This window comes from Bufo bufo, chromosome 2, assembly GCF_905171765.1.
Source record: "Bufo bufo chromosome 2, aBufBuf1.1, whole genome shotgun sequence".
Classification (NCBI taxonomy): Eukaryota; Metazoa; Chordata; class Amphibia; order Anura; family Bufonidae; genus Bufo; species Bufo bufo.
In genome coordinates this window covers 390,880,512-390,903,001 of record NC_053390.1, presented here as the reverse complement: position 1 = coordinate 390,903,001, position 22,490 = coordinate 390,880,512, and positions in this window count along the sequence as shown.

Here is a 22,490-nt window from a genome sequence, read left to right as displayed (position 1 = left end):
AAATAACAATTTAACTGATCGCCAACTGTGTATATTCGTGCATGGTAAGGGTCCAGCGCTGTCCACTCCCCACCTTTATGAGCCTTTTTGTACATATTATGGACTAACTATCAATAAAGAACCTTTGGATGAACATGCTGCCGTCAACCTCTACTTGAATGTCTATCTGTGGATTACCATGGATCCGGTTTCTTGGACAGGCTGTTGCATGCCTAAAGGGGTATGGAAGATACAGGAGTGCTGCTCTAGATACTATTTATCACTATCCAGAGGATACGTCATCCAGAGGATAGGTCATGAGTTAAAGAGTCGAAAAAGCCCTTAACACAGTTAGTCTCCATATTGTGTAAGGAAGTTGCTACCACACCCTTCCAGTACATAATACAGCACAATATTTATTTGGTCACATTACTCCCTGCTTCCCTGGATGTAATTAACATAATCAAAAAATAATATACAGCCATTCTAATAAGACAATATTAATCATGTTGCTATTAATATTTAGCTATAATGTAAATCAGGGGTGGGGAATGTATGTGTATGAGATGATACCACCCCAAATATTTTCCATCAGACCTTAGAGCAGACCCCCAAATCAGACCCCCATTCTTCATCAGACCCTAATCAGACCCCTAATCCTCATCAGACCCCCAAATCAGACCCCTATTCTTCATCAGACCTCAGATCAGACCCCAAAATCAGACCCCCAAGCTCCATCAGCCTCAAATCAGACCCCCCAACCTCTATCAGCCTCAGATCAGACTCCTAAAACCTCCATCAGCCTCATATCAGCCTCCATCAGCCTCAGATGAGACCCCCATCAGACTCAGATCCCCAATCAGCTCCAGATCAGACCCCATCAGCCTCAAATCGGACCCCCCAGCCTCCATCAGCCTTAGATCAGCTCCCTATGAGACCCCCCAACACCTATCAGCCTCAGATCGGATGTTAAAAAAATGTTTAAAAATAAAATAAACTTACTTCGCTTGCTCCAGACGGCACTGCAGATCCATGACTCACCACTCGCTGCACTACTTCTTCTCACCCGCGCTGCACTGTGATCTGACGTCGGAAGGAGGGTGAGTACAGCCAGCGCACAGCAGCATGCAGGACACCACCTTCCCAGGCCTCCTGCATGCTGATGACCGCTTCCATAATGGAAGCAGTCATTAGCATTCGGACTATAAGACGAACTGTTACTTTTCCCCTACTTTTTGGTGGAAAACAGTGTCTTATAGTCTGAAAAATATGGTATTTGGGGCGCACTTTTACATGTGGATTCCTAGATTTGCTTCCATTGATTTTTGGATAAGGCGAAGCACACATCCGATTCCCAATTAGAGATATAGGACAATAGAGTTTTACAGGAATTATGTACCAGGTTCAAGAAAACTTGTATAATAAGGCCCATAGCTTGTACTTATTGTGCTTTTATCCACACCTAACTACCCGATCCAAATACACCTTTAAATTGTGGTTTTGCTGCCTGCTGTTGTGAACAGGTATTTAATCTTCTCTTGTATCAGTGTGGCCTTTTTCAATAATATGTATTACATTTGTGAATAGGAGACAACATTCATTTGATGGAAAAGCAGAAAAGGTGTTGCCCTGTTTTCGACAATGTTAGGGCCAGTTCATATCACGTTTTATTTATGGTATTCAAACATATCCCTCAGTCTATCCCTTAGGTTCAATGAGGAAAACAGAGTGAAAAGCATTTTGGACTCCACTTGAACTGGTTTCGTCTATGTACGTCTTTTCAGGAGACAATAGTGTGGTAGACTATGCTATTGTGTCATGCAATGTTACAGGCTCATTGAAACATTGCAGAATTATGATGGTACTCTAGTGCCCTCTCTGGTTAATGACTGGCACTACATGGTAATTTTATACAGATTTTATTGTTTAACATACTCATGGGTGCTAGTTAACCACTTAAGGACCACAGGTTTATACCCCCCTAAAGACCAGGCCCTTTTTTACAAATCGGCACTCCACAACTTTAGCGGTTTATTGCTCGGTCATGCAACTTACCACCCAAATGAATTTTACCTCCTTTTCTTCTCACTAATAGAGCTTTCATTTGGTGGTATTTCATTGCTGCTGACATTTTTACTTTTTTTGTTATTAATCGAAATTTAACGATTTTTTTGCAAAAAAATGACATTTTTCACTTTCAGTTGTAAAATTTTGCAAAAAAAACGACATCCATATATAAATTTTGCTCTAAATTTATTGTTCTACATGTCTTTGATAAAAAAAAAATGTTTGGGTAAAAAAAAAATGGTTTGGGTAAAAGTTATAGCGTTTACAAACTATGGTACAAAAATGTGAATTTCCGCTTTTTGAAGCAGCTCTGACTTTCTGAGCACCTGTCATGTTTCCTGAGGTTCTACAATGGCCAGACAGTACAAACACCCCACAAATGACCCCATTTCGGAAAGTAGACACCCTAAGGTATTCGCTGATGGGCATAGTGAGTTCATAGAACTTTTTATTTTTTGTCACAAGTTAGCGGAAAATGATGATTTTTTATTTTATTTTATTTTTTTCTTACAAAGTCTCATATTCCACTAACTTGTGACAAAAAATAAAAACTTCCATGAACTCACTATGCCCATCAGCGAATACCTTGGGGTGTCTTCTTTACAAAATGGGGTCACTTGTGGGGTAGTTATACTGCCCTGGCATTCTAGGGGCCCAAATGTGTGGTAAGGAGTTTGAAATCAAATTCTGTAAAAAAATGACTGGTGAAATCCGAAAGGTGCTCTTTGGAATATGGGCCCCTTTGCCCACCTAGGCTGCAAAAAAGTGTCACACATGTGGTATCTCCGTATTCAGGAGAAGTTGGGGAATGTGTTTTGGGGTGTCATTTTACATATACCCATGCTGGGTGAGATAAATATCTTGGTCAAATGCCAACTTTGTATAAAAAAATTGGAAAAGTTGTCTTTTGCCAAGATATTTCTCTCACCCAGCATGGGTATATGTAAAATGACACCCCAAAACACATTCCCCAACTTCTCCTGAATACGGAGATACCACATGTGTGACACTTTTTTGCAGCCTAGGTGGGCAAAGGGGCCCATATTCCAAAGAGCACCTTTCGGATTTCACTGGTCATTTTTTACAGAATTTGATTTCAAACTCCTTACCACACATTTGGGCCCCTAGAATGCCAGGGCAGTATAACTACCCCACAAGTGACCCCATTTTGGAAAGAAGACACCCCAAGGTATTCGCTGATGGGCATAGTGAGTTCATGGAAGTTTTTATTTTTTGTCACAAGTTAGTGGAATATGAGACTTTGTAAGGGAAAAAAATAAAAATAAAAAAATCATCATTTTCCGCTAACTTGTGACAAAAAATATAAAAGTCTAGGAACTCGCCATGCCCCTCACGGAATACCTTAGGGTGTCTTCTTTCCAAAATGGGGTCACTTGTGGGGTAGTTATACTGCCCTGGCATTTTCCAGGGGCCCTAATGTGTGGTAAGTAGGTAAATGACCTGTGAAATCCTAAAGGTGCTCTTTGGAATGTGGGCCCCTTTGCCCACCTAGGCTGCAAAAAAGTGTTACACATGTGGTATCGCCGTATTCAGGAGAAGTTGGGCAATGTGTTTTGGGGTGTCTTTTTACATATACTCATGCTGGGTGAGAGAAATATCTCGGCAAAAGACAACTTTTCCCATTTTTTTATACAAAGTTGGTATTTGACCAAGATATTTATCTCACCCAGCATGGGTATATGTAAAATGACACCCCAAAACACATTGCCCAACTTCTACTGAGTACGGCGATACCAGATGTGTGACACTTTTTTGCAGCCTAGATGCGCAAAGGTGCCCACATTCCTTTTATGAGGGCATTTTTAGACATTTGGATCCCAGACTTCTTCTCACGCTTTAGGGCCCCTAAAATGCCAGGGCAGTATAAATACCCCACATGTGACCCCATTTTGGAAAGAAGACACCCCAAGGTATTCAATGAGGGGCATGGCGAGTTCATAGAAATTTTTTTTTTTGGCACAAGTTAGCGGAAATTGATTTTTTATCCCTTTCCGCTAACTTGGGACAAAAATTTCAATCTTTCATGGACTCAATATGCCCCTCACGGAATACCTGGGGGTGTCTTCTTTCCGAAATGGGGTCACATGTGGGGTATTTATACTGCCCTGGCATTCTAGGGGCCCTAAAGCGTGAGAAGAAGTCTGGAATATAAATGTCTAAAAATTTTTACGCATTTGGATTCCGTGAGGGGTATGGTGACTTCATGTGAGATTTTATTTTTTGACACAAGTTAGTGGAATATGAGACTTTGTAAGAAAAAAATAATAATTTCCGCTAACTTGGGCCAAAAAAATGTCTGAATGGAGCCTTACAGGGGGGTGATCAATGACAGGGGGGTGATCAATGACGGGGGTGATCAATGACAGGGGGGGTGATCAATGACAGGGGGGTGATCAGGGAGTCTATATGGGGTGATCACCCCCCTGTCATTGATCACCCCCCTATAAGGCTCCATTCAGATGTCCGTATGTGTTTTGCGGATCCGATCCATGTATCCGTGGATCCGTAAAAATCATACGGACATCTGAATGCAGCCTGACAGGGGGGGTGATCAATGACAGGGGGGGTGATCAATGACAGGGGGGTGATCAGGGAGTCTATATGGGGTGATCACCCCCCTGTCATTGATCACCCCCCTATAAGGCTCCATTCAGATGTCCGTATGTGTTTTGCGGATCCGATCCATGTATCCGTGGATCCGTAAAAATCATACGGACATCTGAATGCAGCCTGACAGGGGGGGTGATCAATGACAGGGGGGGTGATCAATGACAGGGGGGTGATCAGGGAGTCTATATGGGGTGATCACCCCCCCCCCCTGGAAGGCTCCAGGGAGACGCCTGTATGTGTTTTGCGGATCCGATCCATCTATCAGTGGATCCGTAAAAATCATGCGGACGTCTGAATGGAGCTTTACAGGGGGGTGATCAATGACAGGGGGGTAATTAATGACAGGGGGGTGATCAGGGAGTCTATATGGGGTGATCACCACAGTCATTGATCATGCCCCTGTAAGGCTCCATTCAGACGTCCGTATGCGTTTTGCGGATCTGATCCATCTATCAGTGGATCCGTAAAAATCATGCGGACGTCTGAATGGAGCTTTACAGGGGGTTATCAATGACAGGGGGGTAATCAATGACAGGGGGGTGATCAGGGAGTCTATATGGGGTGATCACCACAGTCATTGATCATGCCCCTGTAAGGCTCCATTCAGACGTCCGTATGCGTTTTGCGGATCCGATCCATCTATCAGTGGATCCGTAAAAATCATGCGGACTTCTGAATGGAGCTTTACAGGGGGTTACATAGAAACATAGAAACATAGAATGTGTCGGCAGATAAGAACCATTCGGCCCATCAAGTCTGCCCAATATACTGAATACTATGGATAGCCCCCGGCCCTATCTTATATGAAGGATGGCCTTATGCCTATCCCATGCATGCTTAAACCCCTTCACTGTATTTGCAGCTACCACTTCTGCAGGAAGGCTATTCCATGCATCCACTACTCTCTCAGTAAAGTAATACTTCCTTATATTACTGTTAAACCTTTGCCCCTCTAATTTAAAACTGTGTCCTCTTGTGGTAGTTTTTCTTCTTTTAAATATGCTCTCTTCCTTTACCGAGTTGATTCCCTTTATGTATTTAAAAGTTTCTATCATATCCCCTCTGTCTCTTCTTTCTTCCAAGCTATACATATTAAGGTCCTTTAACCTTTCCTGGTAAGTTTTATCCTGCAATCCATGTACTAGTTTAGTAGCTCTTCTCTGAACTCTCTCTAGAGTATCTATATCCTTCTGGAGATATGGCCTCCAGTACTGCGCACAATACTCCAAGTGAGGTCTCACCAGTGTTCTGTACAGCGGCATAAGCACTTCACTCTTTCTACTGCTTATACCTCTCCCTATACATCCAAGCATTCTGCTGGCATTTCGTGCTGCTCTATTACATTGTCTTCCCACCTTTAAGTCTTCTGAAATAATTACTCCTAAATCCCTTTCCTCAGATACTGAGGTCAGGACTGTGTCAAATATTCTATATTCTGCCCTTGGGTTTTTACGCCCCAGGTGCATTATCTTGCACTTATCCACATTAAATTTCAGTTTCCAGAGTTCTGACCATTCTTCTAGTTTTCCTAAATCCTTTTCCATTTGGCGTTTCCCTCCAGGAACATCAACCCTGTTACATATCTTTGTGTCATCAGCAAAAAGATTATCAATGACAGGGGGGTAATCAATGACAGGGGGGTGATCAGGGAGTCTATATGGGGTGATCACCACAGTCATTGATCATGCCCCTGTAAGGCTCCATTCAGACGTCCGTATGCGTTTTGCGGATCTGATCCATCTATCAGTGGATCCGTAAAAATCATGCGGACGTCTGAATGGAGCTTTACAGGGGGTTATCAATGACAGGGGGGTGATCAGGGAGTCTATATGGGGTGATCACCACAGTCATTGATCACGCCCCTGTAAGGCTCCATTCAGACGTCCGTATGCGTTTTGCGGATCCGATCCATCTATCAGTGGATCCGTAAAAATCATGCGGACGTCTGAATGGAGCTTTACAGGGGGGTGATCAAAGACAGGGGGGTAATCAATGACAGGGGGGTGATCAGGGAGTCTATATGGGGTGATCACCACAGTCATTGATCACGCCCCTGTAAGGCTCTATTCAGACGTCCGTATGCGTTTTGCGGATCCGATCCATCTATCAGTGGATCCGTAAAAATCATGCAGACGTCTGAATGGAGCTTTACAGGGGTGTGATCAATGACAGGGGGGTGATCAATGACAGGGGGGGTGATCAATGACAGGGGGGTGATCAGGGAGTCTATATGGGGTGATCACCCCCCTGTCATTGATCACCCCCCTATAAGGCTCCATTCAGATGTCCGTATGTGTTTTGCGGATCCGATCCATGTATCCGTAAAAATCATACGGACATCTGAATGCAGCCTGACAGGGGGGGTGATCAATGACAGGGGGGTGATCAGGGAGTCTATATGGGGTGATCAGGGAGTCTATATGGGGTGATCACCCCCCCTGGAAGGCTCCAGGGAGACGCCTGCATGTGTTTTGCGGATCCGATCCATCTATCAGTGGATCCGTAAAAATCATGCGGACGTCTGAATGGAGCTTTACAGGGGGGTGATCAATGACAGGGGGGTAATCAATGACAGGAGGGTGATCAGGGAGTCTATATGGGGTGATCACCACAGTCATTGATCATGCCCCTGTAAGGCTCCATTCAGACGTCCGTATGCGTTTTGCGGATCCGATCCATCTATCAGTGGATCCGTAAAAATCATGCGGACGTCTGAATGGAGCTTTACAGGGGGTTATCAATGACAGGGGGGTAATCAATGACAGGGGGGGGGATCAGGGAGTCTATATGGGGTGATCACCACAGTCATTGATCACGCCCCTGTAAGGCTCCATTCAGACGTCCGTATGCGTTTTGCGGATCCGATCCATCTATCAGTGGATCCGTAAAAATCATGCGGACGTCTGAATGGAGCTTTACAGGGGGGTGATCAAAGACAGGGGGGTAATCAATGACAGGGGGGTGATCAGGGAGTCTATATGGGGTGATCACCACAGTCATTGATCACGCCCCTGTAAGGCTCTATTCAGACGTCCGTATGCGTTTTGCGGATCCGATCCATCTATCAGTGGATCCGTAAAAATCATGCGGACATCTGAATGGAGCTTTACAGGGGTGTGATCAATGACAGGGGGGTAATCAATGACAGGGGGGTGATCAGGGAGTCTATATGGGGTGATCAGGGGCTAATAAGGGGTTAATAAGTGACGGGGGGGGGGTGTAGTGTAGTGTAGTGGTGCTTGGTGCTACTTTACTGAGCTGCCTGTGTCCTCTGGTGGTCGATCCAAACAAAGGGGACCACCAGAGGACCAGGTAGCAGGTATATTAGACGCTGTTATCAAAACAGCGTCTAATATACCTGTTAGGGGTTAAAAAAATCACATCTCCAGCCTGCCAGCGAACGATCGCCGCTGGCAGGCTGGAGATCAACTCTCTTACCTTCCGTTCCTGTGAGCGCGCGCGCGCCTGTGTGCGCGCGTTCACAGGAAATCTCGGCTCACGCGAGATGATGCCAATCGGCGTTAGCGTAGCCTGAGGGAGCCGCCGCGATGACGCATTTCGGCGTTACAGTTGCAGCAACTGGTTAATAAGAATACAGGTGGTAATACATCAATATGTGACTTTTTGCTCTTTTTTGGAGTGTCTGGTTGGCTTGAAGCCAATTTTTGCGACAAACTTACAAGATGTTAATAAAAAAAAATATTGGCGCACAAAATACATGCTGATTTTTTAGTCTAAAGACTAGTTACATTTATTACAAAGGCAAAAAGTCGCAATGATAAATGTGGTTAAAAATGTAGTTCCATCCACAAAATATCTGCCTAGGGTGACCACTTTCATAACCCCAAAAAGGAGGACATCACACCCCCAAAAGGAGGACATAATACCCAGGACAGTGGGGCGCAACATTACAATACACAGAATTGAAACGATAATCTACATAACAGCGTCAGAAATAGATAGGATAAATGCTTGTATTACTCACCAAACTTGGTGCCTACTTGTGATATTTAGCTCCTTTTTTTGCTGCCTACAAGAAATTGCTATTGGCTAGGAATTAAATACAGTACTAGTTACAGGACCCATATACAGTCCTAGCTACAGAATCCCTATACAGTCCTGGCTACAGAACTTTCATACAGTAAGTACTGGTTACATTACTGGCCACAGAATCCCCATATATTTTTGGCTACAAGACCACCATACAGTACTGGATACAGAACCCCCATATATTGCAGGCTATAGGATCCCCATAAACTACTAGTTACAGGACCCCGGACATCTACCTCAGTAGCAAGTTCTAGGATGGCCAGATGTCCGGAGTTCTGTAACCAGTACTTTATTAGAGTCCCATAGCCAGTAATAAATGGGGGTTCCATAACCAGTACTGTTTGCTTGCAGATTAATATACTCCTTCCTTAATTAACTCCATTCCGTTTTGCAGTCCTCTCCTGATCGAGTCCTCTCCTGCATAACGGAAACGGGACGGATCAGTTTTGCAGCCCATAGACTTCTATTATGATGCAATGAATAATGGAATGCCTCTAAAGGCATTCCGTTATGAATTCTGTCATAGAATTGCGTTATGGTCCGTGGTAAAGGAATCCATAACGCAATTCACCTTTCACCACAAAACGAAGTGTGAACGATTTTCATAAGCGAAAATTCACTCATCTCTAATTGTGCTTAATAATAATACCCCCCTATAGTGCCCCCAGCAGTAAGAAGGCTTCCCTTTAAAGCCCCTAGTGGTAATAAGTTATAGTGGCCCCAGTATTTTATAAAACCCCGTTGCAGTGCCCCTTGTATAATATATATTGTAACGGATCTCCTAGCACCCCGACTGGGTACCTCCGTCGATGGATGGTCCTAGTGCTTCCCGAGGACTCCAAGCACTCCACTTGACACCGTAAGCGCTGCAGACCCCACGAACCGCCGAAGCTTGGTTGAGGTCTCACCGTCTCCTACCCACCCTGGACCTACGACAAGGCTCCAGGCTCCAGTGGGTGAACCTCTCCTAAATCCAGAGAGCATGAACAGCTCTTACAAGAGCTAGTAGTTATAGCCAGGGGAGTATAGCAAATCTTCAGCGTATAGCAAATCCCCAGTGTCGATCAGTTACCCAAACACCAGCCTCAACATGATGAAGGGTAAAACAGGAACTCTCTATTGAACACACAGCATTGACTTATATACACATGACATACTGAGGAAATGACATAGCAGCTAATCCTGTACAGTTTAAGCACAAAACTAACCCTATTCAACAAACACAATGGCATTGTCTGTGACGCAATTAACAAGCACACTGGCATTGTCTGTGATGCAATTAACAAACACACTGGCATTGTCTTTGACGCAATCAACAATTAACATGCAAACAGATATCTTCACCCCCTCCATAATGAATGAATAGGGGACGAGGAGACACATGTGATGGGATTATCTCCTGAGTGTATCATAGGAGTCGGCTGCTATTATAATCAACTATCTTAATCCCATCACTAATGCAGCACGCCAGACCTGCAGGGTATTGCGATTAGTGAGGTCACAGTTATGGGCAATCGAGGGTTACTCACTGCATTGGAGAACCCTGGGCAGGCATGCGGCAGTGGAAGAGAGGTAGACACAAGTTCCTCTGGGGCGCACTCTGTATGTAGGGACCAGGCCTGATGGTGGATGAGGTGCCCTGGATGTTGCGGGTGTTTTGAGTGCCTGGGGCAAGGTCCCTTTAAGGATCGTGATGCCAGTGCCTGTAACGGTGGCACACCGGTTTCTAGTAGCAGTAATTGAGGTACACAGATGATATGGTGAACCAAACGTTGCTTTACTTGGAAAACAGTCCAAACTTTATACAGACAGTTGGTTATGCAGTCCCTTGAATCATATCATTCACAAACAGGTTTACTTCTTAATATGGCAGGTAACAATCTTGCAAGATACTTGGAGGGTAAACAGTTAATGCTTCACAGACAAGGCTGCTCTATCCCCTCAGCTATTCTAGCTGGCTGGATCCCAAGGCCCGGATGCCTAAATGCTGGCTTTAATTCTTGGTAATAAATCTTCCTCCCGTATTGACCCTTGCTCTTTACTTTATAGTACTTCTGCCCATCAGGTTACTTATCTGAGCTGGTTGTATTGTTCCTGTTGTGAGGGAAGCTGCAGGTTTCTCCCAGGAGGTTCATTCCTACTACTGGGGTCATCTTCTGAGCTAACTGTGGCTCACTTTATCAACAGGCAGGCTATCATTCTTCATTAGCCTCCTGGTAGCAACTAGCAGCCTGGACTATCCAGCTGCATGTCAGGAGGAGGCCCTCAGGATATCCCTGGCTAAGATGCCTTCTCACTTCTGTGTCCACAGACTCCTGACTACAGACTTCTGACCCCTCCCTGTCTGGGCCTGAACATTTATACTAGGGGCTCCCTATCTCCCTCTAGTGTCTAGGATGTCTAACTACACCCTCATAGGCCTGCTATGCATGACACAGGGGAAACATTGCATACAAAAACACACAGAAAATACATTAACATACATGGTCAAATATAATATTACTGTCCCTTAGGAGTTGGAGTAACACGTGACCCAATTGACCCTTGTGTAGTGCCCACCCCTACCTAGTGGGACACTACACTAACACAATCAGTGGGAGTCTCAGTGCAGAGTTAACCCTTTTTGTGTTGCTGAATCCACACCATGCCTTTTCTCGGTCCATAGTCTGTAGGAAGGAGGCTGGCGCTCAGGCTCCTCCAGCAGCCCCAGTGACGGTTCAGTCCGTAACATATATAATGCCCCCTGAAGTATACAGTCAGGTCCATAAATATTGGGACATCGTCACAATTCTAACATTTTTGGCTCTATACACCACTACAATGTATTTGAAATGAAACGAACAAGATGTGCTTTAACTGCAGACGGTCAGCTTAAATTTGAGGGTATTTACATCCAAATCAGGTGAACGGTGTAGGAATTACAACAGTTTGCATATGTGCCTCCCACTTGTTAAGGAACCAAAAGTAATGGGACAGAATAATAATCATAAATCAAACTTTCACTTTTTAACACTGGGTTTCATCTCTGGTGATGCTCTGCCAGGCCTCTACTGCAACTGTCTTCAGTTCCTGCTTGTTCTTATGGCATTTACCCTTCAGTTTTGTCTTCAGCAAGTGAAATGCATGCTCAATCGGATTCAGGTCAGGTGATTGACTTGGCCATTGCATAACATTCCACTTCTTTCCCTTAAAAAACTCTTTGGTTGCTTTTGCAGTATGCTTTGGGTCATTGTCCATCTGCACTGTGAAGCGCCGTCCAATGAGTTCTGAAGCATTTGACTGAATATGAGCAGATAATATTGCCCAAAACACTTCAGAATTCATCCTGCTGCTTCTGTCAGCAGTCACATCAATAAATACAAGAGAACCAGTTCCATTGGCAGCCATACATGCCCACGCCATGACACTACCACCACCATGCTTCACTGATGAGGTAGTATGCTTAGGATCATGAACAGTTCCTTTCCTTCTCCATACTCTTCTCTTCCCATCACTCCGGTACAAGTTGATCTTGGTCTCTTCTGTCCATAGGATGTTGTTCCAGAACTGTGAAGGCTTTTTTAGATGTCGTTTGGCAAACTCTAATCTGGCCTTCCAGTTTTTGAGGCTCACCAATGGTTTACATCTTGTGGAGAACCCTCTGTATTCATTCTGGTTGAGTCTTCACTTGATTGTTGACTTTGACACACATACACCTACCTCCTGGAGAGTGTTCTTGATCTGGCCAACTGTTGTGAAGGGTGTTTTCTCCACCAGAGAAAGAATTCTTCAGTCATCCACCACAGTTGGTTTCCGTTGTCTTCCGGGTATTTTGGTGTTGCTGAGCTCACCAGTTCGTTCCTTCTTTTTAAGAATGTTCCAAACAGTTGTTTTGGCCACGCCAAACGTTTTTGCTATCTCTCTGATGGGTTTGTTTTGTTTTTTCAGCCTAATGATGGCTTGCTTCACTGATAGTGACAGCTCTTTGGATCTCATCTTGAGAGTTGACAGCAACAGATTCCAAATGCAAATAGCACACTTAAAATGAACTCTGGACCTTTTATCTGCTCATTGTAATTGGGATAATGAGGGAATAACACACATCTGGCCATGGAACTGCTGAGAAGCCAAATGTCCCATTACTTTTGGTTCCTTAACAAGTGGGAGGCACATATGCAAACTGTTGGAATTCCTACACCGTTCACCTGATTTGGATGTAAATACCCTCAAATTAAAGCTGACAGTCTGCAGTTAAAGCACATCTTGTTCGTTTCATTTCAAATCCATTGTGTTGGTGTATAGAGCCAAAAATGTTAGAATTGTGTCAATGTCCCAATATTTATAGACCTGACTGTATAATACACCAGGCCTATTAAGTCTTTAATTCTGGTCCATAGTTTTCAAGCTGCTGTGTATATTATAGGTCCTTACCACAACAGGAAATAACTATATGGCCTATACTGTATTATTGGGCTGTACAGACACTTTTTAATTCTTCCGGCTATTGCATATATGCTGTTACCTTCCACTGATTACAGCTGGCCACTTGCACCAGTCTTACATGGAGATACTCCTTGCCAAAGTTGGTATTAGTAGATCTGTTTCTACGTACCAAGCATCATAGATGACTGCTGTGCATGCACCGATAAAGTCTTCCTCCACTCAGAAGAGGAGATTCTTGGCTTCATTAAGATGGAAGTTAAATTTATTGGCACATGCACAGTAATCATCTTTGATGCCTGGTAAGTGGAAGCAGATCCACTGTATATGTGCTGAAATTGTCATTTACGGCGCAAGCAAGATGAGAGATGCATTAATCAACTATACTATTGTAATTCCTACACCGTTCACCTGATTTGGATGTAAATACCCTCAAATTAAAGCTGACAGTCTGCAGTTAAAGCCCATCTTGTTTGTTTCATTTCAAATCCATTGTGGTGGTATATAAAGCCAAAAATGTTAGAATTGTATCGATGTCCCAATATTTATGGACCTGACTGTATATACAATGGCCCCCAGTGCAGTACATACACTCACCTAAAGAATTATTAGGAACACCATACTAATACGGTGTTGGACCCCCTTTTGCCTTCAGAACTGCCTTAATTCTACGTGGCATAGATTCAACAAGGTGCTGATAGCATTCTTTAGAGATGTTGGCCCATATTAATAGGATAGCATCTTGCAGTTGATGGAGATTTGAGGGATGCACATCCAGGGCACGAAGCTCCCGTTCCACCACATCCGAAAGATGCTCTATTGGGTTGAGATCTGGTGACTGTGGGGGCCATTTTAGTACAGTGAACTCATTGTCATGTTCAAGAAACCAATTTGAAATGATTCGAGCTTTGTGACATGGTGCATTATCCTGCTGGAAGTAGCCATCAGAGGATGGATACATGTTCTCATTCTGTTTACGCCAAATTCGGACTCTACCATTTGAATGTCTCAACAGAAATCGAGACTCATCAGACCAGGCAACATTTTTCCAGTCTTCAACAGTCCAATTTTGGTGAGCTCGTGCAAATTGTAGCCTCTTTTTCCTATTTGTAGTGGAGATGAGTGGTACCCGGTGGGGTCTTCTGCTGTTGTAACCCATCCGCCTCAAGGTTGTGCGTGTTGTGGCTTCACAAATGCTTTGCTGCATACCTCGGTTGTAACGAGTGGTTATTTCAGTCAACGTTGCTCTTCTATCAGCTTGAATCAGTCGGCCCATTCTCCTTTGACCTCTAGCATCCACAAGGCATTTTTGCCCACAGGACTGCCGCATACTGGATGTTTTTCCCTTTTCACACCATTCTTTGTAAACCCTAGAAATGGTTGTGCGTGAAAATCCCAGTAATTGAGCAGATTGTGAAATACTCAGACCGGCCCGTCTGGCACCAACAACTATGCCCCGCTCAAAATTGCTTAAATCACCTTTCTTTCCCATTCTGACATTCAGCTTGGAGTTCAGGAGATTGTCTTGACCAGGACCACCCCCCTAAATGCATTGAAGCAACTGCCATGTGATTGGTTGACTAGATAATTGCATTAATGAGAAATAGAACAGGTGTTCCTAATAATTCTTTAGGTGAGTGTATAATGCCCCTATCTGTATTGGTGCTATATATATATCTTATAATTACTGTATATTGAGGACAGTGTGTGCGTGTATATTGTTCAGGTTCAACTAGTGTGTGTATATAATATATATATATATATATATAGCAAGTATTCAGCAACTGTGAACAGCACAACACTTAATCTGTGATGACGGGTGCCAGCGGCTGATGAAGCAATCCAGGCTTCAAAAACGTATAATCCCAGGAAATCCACGGCACTTCCTTTAGTAAAAACGTAAGTGTTTATTCACCAGAAATACAACGTTTCGGTTCGCACACTGGAGCCTTTTTCAAGCAGTGATGTGAAAGGGGAGTGCACATAACCTATTTATTGCATGTTTCATATCAATCAATAGCATAATTAAGTTCAATAAGTAATACAATTCATCAAAATACATATCACGGTCCAAAAATACATAGTTAAAAAGCAAGTGAAATTCATAGTAAACATTTAAGTGACTTGGATTTGTATATCCAAAAGCCTGTGTTAGTTTAAGTGACTGTGAATCATATTTCATATGATTACAACAATCAGTGCTCAGGTGATATTCATAATTAACATGATTAAAAACAATAGCTGAACGTTCGTGACCTGATCGGGATCCAAGCGACATACGAGGGTCTGGCGTGGTGCAAGCACAACTGTGCCTGCGCGGCTTCTCCTAGTAACGGCAGTCTTCTGTGACCAGCAGGTCAGCTGATCGGAAGTTGAGAGGTCAGGTGATCGGGATCCTCGAGTCACGTGACTCAGGTCCTGCATTCTAAAGGTCAAATTTTTGTTTCTATATCTAACTATTTATCTCTGATAGCCACGATCTTCCCAAAGTGTAAATGTCATCTGGAGTTCCGGATAGTAGAGACAACATCTCTCTTTAAACTGTCATTAATGAGCAGACATCAGGTGCAGATATGATTGCTATACCTATGGGGTCATCGACAACTACTGAGATCGCTCAATCCCACCAGCTTTGTCCGTGGGTAGCACAGGCAACACCGCACTTGTCCCCAAGTGCAAGGTCAAGCCCTGTTCGCCCCTCCCCCAATACAGTAGAACAAAGGCATTGTGGCAGGGAGGATCAACCACCACAAACAGCAGTCCAAACGGAATAAATGCTAGGTGGTCCCATCACACACTGTCATCATGGGTTTTCGCGGACGCGCATCAAGCTCCCATAGTGAGGGGCTCCAGCGTATCTAATCCACATCTCCTTTGTTAATCTAGTAATTATCTGCAGCTCACCCCTGTCAAAAAAATGCAATAGGTACACAAAGCTAAATCCCAGAACTTCAGATGAAATAAACAACCAAACAGAAGAAGGCAGCGACCTCATATTAGTGATCAGTTCCCATGACCATATCCCCTCTTGTATAGATTCAATGGTTGTCCAGCATCATCATGTGTGACGAGGATCCCAATTCCTTCTCTATGTCCACGGAACGCTCAACTTTACATAATCTGCAAGTAAAAATAATCATAATCAGGGAAAGCATTAGAAACAATATATTCTTTCAAAGCACCCCACATATAACTAGCAGGTCGACAAAACAGGATTAGGGCCACAACCAGATAGAGCGCCATCTAAGTACATATCCAAGGTCTGAACTCAACATTTAATCCCATTGGTTTTAAGGTATTTAATTTCATGATCCAAAAGATCTCTTTTCTTTAACAGTAAGACTCTGTTTCCACTTCTCCGTGATAATGGGACTTGGTCCACAAGCATCCACCTTATGTCTCGTTCACCATGTCCCATTTCTGTACAATGCCAAAAGGAATTTTGAGACGGCAAAAAAGAGGATGATCACCTTGGAACTACATTTAACAACACTCAGTGAGTAACAAAATCACAGAAATATCGTGGCAAATATGGGGGAACTGCTCAAACCCCAAACACTGTAGCGTGTTTCTCATTGGGGGAGCAGTCCCACCGCATGTGGATCACAGCAAATGACCATCCCCAGCAAAAAATGCATACAATGGAGGATGCCGGCGCGGTCCACATGCACCACAAAGGCATCCTACACAAAACGGAGCATTGTGCGGATGAAAATATAATTATATAAATCACAGAAAAAAATGCATTGGGGAAAACAGTACACCTCTCTGAACAGTGTCTGGGAGGCTGTGGTTGCTGCTGCACGCAATGTTGATTGTAAACCCTAGAAATGGTTGTGCGTGAAAATCCCAGTAATTGAGCAGATTGTGAAATACTCAGACCGGCCCGTCTGGCACCAACAACTATGCCCCGCTCAAAATTGCTTAAATCACCTTTCTTTCCCATTCTGACATTCAGCTTGGAGTTCAGGAGATTGTCTTGACCAGGACCACCCCCCTAAATGCATTGAAGCAACTGCCATGTGATTGGTTGACTAGATAATTGCATTAATGAGAAATAGAACAGGTGTTCCTAATAATTCTTTAGGTGAGTGTATAATGCCCCTATCTGTATTGGTGCTATATATATATCTTATAATTACTGTATATTGAGGACAGTGTGTGCGTGTATATTGTTCAGGTTCAACTAGTGTGTGTATATAATATATATATATATATATATATAGCAAGTATTCAGCAACTGTGAACAGCACAACACTTAATCTGTGATGACGGGTGCCAGCGGCTGATGAAGCAATCCAGGCTTCAAAAACGTATAATCCCAGGAAATCCACGGCACTTCCTTTAGTAAAAACGTAAGTGTTTATTCACCAGAAATACAACGTTTCGGTTCGCACACTGGAGCCTTTTTCAAGCAGTGATGTGAAAGGGGAGTGCACATAACCTATTTATTGCATGTTTCATATCAATCAATAGCATAATTAAGTTCAATAAGTAATACAATTCATCAAAATACATATCACGGTCCAAAAATACATAGTTAAAAAGCAAGTGAAATTCATAGTAAACATTTAAGTGACTTGGATTTGTATATCCAAAAGCCTGTGTTAGTTTAAGTGACTGTGAATCATATTTCATATGATTACAACAATCAGTGCTCAGGTGATATTCATAATTAACATGATTAAAAACAATAGCTGAACGTTCGTGACCTGATCGGGATCCAAGCGACATACGAGGGTCTGGCGTGGTGCAAGCACAACTGTGCCTGCGCGGCTTCTCCTAGTAACGGCAGTATTCTGTGACCAGCAGGTCAGCTGATCGGAAGTTGAGAGGTCAGGTGATCGGGATCCTCGAGTCACGTGACTCAGGTCCTGCATTCTAAAGGTCAAATTTTTGTTTCTATATCTAACTATTTATCTCTGATAGCCACGATCTTCCCAAAGTGTAAATGTCATCTGGAGTTCCGGATAGTAGAGACAACATCTCTCTTTAAACTGTCATTAATGAACAGACATCAGGTGCAGATATGATTGCTATACCTATGGGGTCATCGACAACTACTGAGATCGCTCAATCCCACCAGCTTTGTCCGTGGGTAGCACAGGCAACACCGCACTTGTCCCCAAGTGCAAGGTCAAGCCCTGTTCGCCCCTCCCCCAATACAGTAGAACAAAGGCATCGTGGCAGGGAGGATCAACCACCACAAACATCAGTCCAAACGGAATAAATGCTAGGTGGTCCCATCACACACTGTCATCATGGGTTTTCGCGGACGCGCATCAAGCTCCCATAGTGAGGGGCTCCAGCGTATCTAATCCACATCTCCTTTGTTAATCTAGTAATTATCTGCAGCTCACCCCTGTCAAAAAAATGCAATAGGTACACAAAGCTAAATCCCAGAACTTCAGATGAAATAAACAACCAAACAGAAGAAGGCAGTGACCTCCACCACCATATCCCCTCTTGTATAGATTCAATGGTTGTCCAGCATCATCATGTGTGGCGAGGATCCCAATTCCTTCTCTATGTCCACCGAACGCTCAACTTTACATAATCTGCAAGTAAAAATAATCATAATCAGGGAAAGCATTAGAAACCATATATTCTTTCAAAGCACCCCACATATAACTAGCAGGTCGACAAAACAGGATTAGGGCCACAACCAGATAGAGCGCCATCTAAGTACATATCCAAGGTCTGAACTCAACATTTAATCCCATTGGTTTTAAGGTATTTAATTTCATGATCCAAAAGATCTCTCTTTTCTTTAACAGTAATACTCTGTTTCCACTTCTCCGTGATAATGGGACATGGTCCACGAGCATCTACCTTATGTCTTGTTCACCATGTCTCATTTCTGTACAATGCTTTGACACTGGTAAATCCATTCGCTTTTTACGGATGGCATAACGATGGTAATTAAAGCGTGTCTTGAAATCCAGTGTAGTTTCTCCTACATATAATAATGAGCAAGGGCACCACAACACATATATCACAAAAGACGAATCACATGTCAAATAATAATTAATTTTGTGTGTGACCTCAGTTCTTGGATGTATAAAACTTCCTCCCTTCTGTATCTGTTTACAGTTAATGCAATTCAAGCATGGGAAACATCCCTTCCTAGGAGTTTTTAAGAAGGTTTGTCCCACTTTTTTAATTGGGCCTACGTCAGCATGGCCCAATCTATCTTTCAAATTCCTGGGTCGCCTGTAAGACATCAAGGGTGCATTCTTAAATTCATCAACCTCACTGAGGCCATGTTTTAAAATGGGCCAGTGCTTGTTGATGATATTTCAGATCTGGTAGCTGTCTTCTGTATAGGTGGTCACTAGAGGAATTCTGTAGGTTTTCTGAACCCTATTTGTACTGGTAGTGAGTAATTGCTCTCTATTCACTTCCTCCACCTTTTTGATGTGTGTCAAGACTCCTCACTGGGTATCCACGTTTTTTGAACGCATCCTTTATGTTAGTCAAGGTTTGTTCTAACTGTATCGGATTGCTCACTATTCTTTTAGCTCTTAAAAATTGACTCGTAGGCAGAGATTTGACCATGGGTCTCGGATGTGCACTTGTATAATAAAGCAAAGTATTCCTATCAGTGGGCTTGATGTGTATCCCATTCTCAACCTCTTTATCATCGACAGTGATCAAGGTGTCCAAGAACACCATCCTTTCATCGGATTGGGTCATGATGAACTTCACATCCTCATCTATGGAGTTTAAATACGAAAAAAACTCAGCCAACTCTATCGACGTGCCCGTCCATATGAAGAATACATCGTCTATGTATCTCCACCACCCCAGCACTCTGCTGAAGTGGTGGGACACATAGATGTACGATTCCTCCAGGAAGGCCACGGTGACATTAGCGTAAGTGGGGGCACATTTGACCCCATCGCCGTACCCCTCATTTGCATAAAAAATCATCCCCAAAAAGAAAATAATTATTGGTTAGTAAGGCATGGAGTAATCCCAGGAGGAATTCTTGACACTCTGGTGTATATTTAGAACCTTTTAATGCATCCCCAACAGCCCTCAGGCCCAATTCATGTCTGATACTTGTATATAGACTGACTACATCCAAGGACACCAATATCGCGCCATCTGGAATTGTCACCTCCCTGATCTTCAGCAAAAAATCTGAAGTGAATCTGATGTATGATTTGGCAGAGATTGCGTACACACGCAACACTCTGTCCAGAAAAATAGAAATGTTACTGAACAGGGAGTCCCTGGCTGAGACAATGGGTCTCCCAGGGGGATTGAAAAGATCTTTATGTATCTTAGGCAACAAATATAAAATAGGTGTCCTTGGATGTAGTACAGTCAAAAAAGTTCTAAGTTTCTCATTTATTAGGCCACCTTGTAGGCCCACCTCCAATATATCCTTAATGCGTCTCTCAATATCCCATTTAGGGTCATGAGACAATTTTTTGTATACACAAGGATCATTTAACTGTCTCATAGCCTCTTCGATGTACTTCCCCGTGTCCATGACCACAACCGCACCACCCTTGTCAGCTGACTTGATGGTGAGGTCGTGGTCACGGGCCAGAGCTGCCACCGCATCTCTTTCAGCAGCAGTCACATTGGGATGATGTAAATGCCCTGTATCTGATTGTTTAAATTTGTCAATATCCTGCGTAACTGCTTTAATAAACACATCAATGGCCCCAAAGGGGATGGGAGGAGAAAAATCACTTTTGATAAATAGGTCAAAATCAGACAACTGTTATTCAGTCCTTGTAATACAATCAACCTTTTTGTTGTGTGTGGTAAACCATGTTTTTAGCTTCAGTCTCCTGAAGAACTGGTGCAGGTCAATCTCTAACTGCATCCAGTCCGTCTTTTGACTGGGAAAGAAGCTAAAGCCTTTTGATAAGACATGCAATTGCTCATCTGTTAAAATGTGTGAGGAAATATTTACCACTGTTGTTCACATTTTTCTTTTTGATTTGCTTCTTGCTTCTGGTTCTTCCATTCTCTGTATCTTCTTCGCCCACCTCTCGTAGTTCGCTTCTTACATCCGGAGTTGGAGGAACATCTAAAAAAAGAAGATGGTGCTGATGTGTCTTTCCTCTCTCTGGCATATGTTTTCTTCTGGATTCTTCTATCCATATTATTGCTGTATTGTGGTAAATTCCTTACCAGTTGTATACCGAGCCCACACTGTAATCTCTCATATCTCTCTGCCATTTGTTGCGCTTGATATCCTGCGTCTCCTTGTATAATTTCTCTAGGAAAAGAGTGAATTTGGAGAGATAAGCTTCAAAGTCTTCAGCAGATAGTAATGTCTTTAAAAGGGTTTCTGCTAAGTCCTTTTGTCTGATAGTGTCCACCAAATCACGCTGGAGAAACTCCATATTAAGTAATATGAGATCTGATGAGAACTTGTTCGCAATCAGCTCATATTTAGAGCGAAATTCATTGTCCTGCATATACATAGTAGGTTGACAGTGAGTATGTAATCCTCTAGGGATACGATAAACTTTATAGTACTCATTGAGTGTTATAAATCACAGAAAAAAATGCACCAAACGGATATGCCACTGACTATACTAGCTAGTCATACAAGACTAGCTAGTATAGTCAGTGGCATATGCGTTTGGTGCATTTTTTTTTGTGATTTATATAACTATATTTTCATCTGCACAATGCTCCGTTTTGTGTAGGATGCTTTTGTGGTGCATGTGGACCGCGCAGGCATCCTCCATTGTACGCATTTTTTGCTGGGGATGGTCGTTTGCTGCGGTCCACATGCGGTGGGACTGCTCCCCCAATGAGAAACACGCTACAGTGTTTGGGGTTTGAGCAGTTCCCCCATATTTGCCACTATATTTCTGTGATTTTGTTTATATGTAGTGAATGTGCCTTTACCTGGCATTCAAACACTCCTTTGTATCTGGATACCTCCATCACACGGTCTGATATGGGTGTGGCTTACAGTCTTGCTTTGTTCACATTGCACTAGTTGTCCTGCTAGGCGGTTGTGTGGAAGCTTGGCTGTGAGCTGGATTTCATCACCTTCAGACCGTGTTCACACCATAGTTAGCGTAGTGGTAGGACCCTTGCCATGCTGAGAGACCGTGACGTGGTGCATGATGGGCTCCGATGTGTTCCTGACAGGAATATATTGGCAAAAGTCTCAGCTTTTAATATCTGCTTGTATGACTAGCCAGTATAGTCAGTGGCATATCCGTTTGGTGCATTTTTTTCTGTGATTTATATAATTATATTTTCATCCGCACAATGCTCCGTTTTGTGTAGGATGCCTTTGTGGTGCATGTGGACCGCGCCGGCATCCTCCATTGTATGCATTTTTTGCTGGGGATGGTCAT